Below are 2,319 nucleotides of genomic sequence, written 5' to 3'. Positions count from 1 at the left end.
TACAAATACATGAGTAAAAGTGTTATACAATTTCAGAGTTGTATTCGATTTTTGTTATTATTATTATTATTTTAAGAGTTGCCTTCGGTTACTGTCCCCAGGTCCACATTGGTCTTCTCTGAGCTCAAAAACATGCCTGTAGGTAGAACTAAATTGCTTAGGTGGGAATGGGTGTGCCCATAGTGCCCTGTGATTGGCTGTTTTCCCTTCTAAAGCTTATTCCCATCTTGTGCCCAGTATTTCCAGGATCGACCCCAGACCCAGCACCCAGTGTTTGCATTAAATAAAATTAATCCACAGGATCTCTGAAAGACATTCTTTAAAAATTTGGAAAAATTTAGTTTTTGTTATGTACTGTGACGACGTGCCTCCACCTCAGGTACCAAAAGGGGTATGCGCTTCGAATTCAACCGTCAGCAGGGTGCGGAAGGACAGTGCTGAGGTAGGTTTGAGTGAGAAATTTTAAATGGCCAATTAATACTTTATACAGTATATTGGGACCAAATTGACTCTTTTGAGTAACATATTATTGTAATCCATATATACACATACATATCTGCCACACTTAACTTTTCAAACAAGCAGCAAGCCACCAATCAAGGTTGAGCATCAGCTCTGGTTTGAACTTGTTTTGATTGACTCTTGGTGGTATCTACTAAGTGTGAAGATACAGTTCAGAATCAGTTCAACAGTAAGCATAACATTTTCAGAGTAATGAATGATGGGAAAAAATCTCCTGACTCTAACTTTGTAAGTAATCTTATTTACACAATGTTTCTAAAGTAGTTGAAAAGAAGGATTTGGGGTCATAATCATTTGAATAAATATCAATCAGTGTTTGATTAATATAATTCTGTTAATAGACTGGTGTGCTAAGACTAACATTAAAGTATTTTCAAATAAAATTAATTAATTAAGCAAGAGCCTTGTGACAAAAATTATAACAGGACATTATAGCCATAATAAACCATAGTACTGTGGATATTTTAGTTCATTTGAAGGCAAATACTGTTGTACTTTTAATCAAGTGAAACTGAAAAGAGAGCACTTTAAATTTTACTGGAGTTATTATTTTTCCCCAGTGTATCTCTACTTTAACTAAAGTACTTCATCCACTACTGTAAGAAACTGTCTTCCAGTATAATATGTTAAACCTGCCTGCTGTATTAAAAAGTGATTCTGGAACAAGGCACTAATAAGCAGGTTGCAAGAATCATCCGGTAGATGGCAGTACAGCTACCACCAGCAGACAGTGGGAGATGAAAGTGCTCAGTCATCTGAAATGAGTGACTCTGTGCCAGCATTTGATCACTGCCCACATTATTCTGGCTGAGCAAGACATATACTCTGGCTTGAGTATGCCATCTCCAGTGCACACTTTGCAAAAAGATCAAAGCTCTTCAAGACTTATGCACATCTCACTGAAGTAGATATCTCACTAAAAAATGTGAGCTCAAAGTATCAACCTCAGCTTTTACCCTGCTTCCATAAACTGACAGATACTGACCCAAACAATTTAGTATCAAAAGAATTGGCTCAAGCTAATTTTTTTAAAATCTATTACAGATTTCAGGTATGAAATTGTATGATATTATGCATATTTGTTGGTATCACAATGAAAGGCATGCTGTCTTCATAATTGGGTTGAGAACGTGTGGCTATGAAGGTCATAGCATATGATTTACATAATTTAATCCTCATCAACCATTTAGTAAGCCCTAGTGTACTCTGTACAGGGACATTGTACAGGGACAAAGACAGAAACCACTGTCATCAGAATTATGAATATTTTTATTTATAGGATAGATAGAATGCCTCCACAACATTTAAAATATATATATTTTTATTCGAAATTAAATATTTACTGAATTCCAAATGTACTTTATTTTTTACTTAAATAAAATAAAAAAATAGACTAAAGCTAAAAGGAAATGGCAAAAAACTTTACCATACCAAATATTTGCTGAATGATTTCAACTTAATACTAGCACTAAAGTCCTGCATCTTGAAGGAAATACAAGCTTCTTAATGCTTACAACTTATTAATCTCCAATCTGGGCCAAAACAATGCTTATATTTCAGTTTCTGTGACTTTGCACACTGATACAAATCTTAGTGAGCATCTTCAGGACCATGCCCTGTGACAATGCAAGAGCAGAAGCAATCATGACCATGGGTCAAAGTATCAACAGACAACACTGCAGGTCATAGCAGTGTGGCAGCTGCTGCAGCAATACCATTTTGCTGCCCATTGTATTCATCTAGAGCAGGGGTCACCAATGTGGTGCCCGCAAGGACCACATGAGTCGCCCGCGGGCC

The sequence above is a fragment of the Silurus meridionalis genome, chromosome 4 (genome assembly GCF_014805685.1).
Source record: "Silurus meridionalis isolate SWU-2019-XX chromosome 4, ASM1480568v1, whole genome shotgun sequence".
NCBI lineage: Eukaryota > Metazoa > Chordata > Actinopteri > Siluriformes > Siluridae > Silurus > Silurus meridionalis.
The sequence above is the reverse complement of the archived record's forward strand: the minus strand, read 5'-3'. Positions refer to the sequence as shown.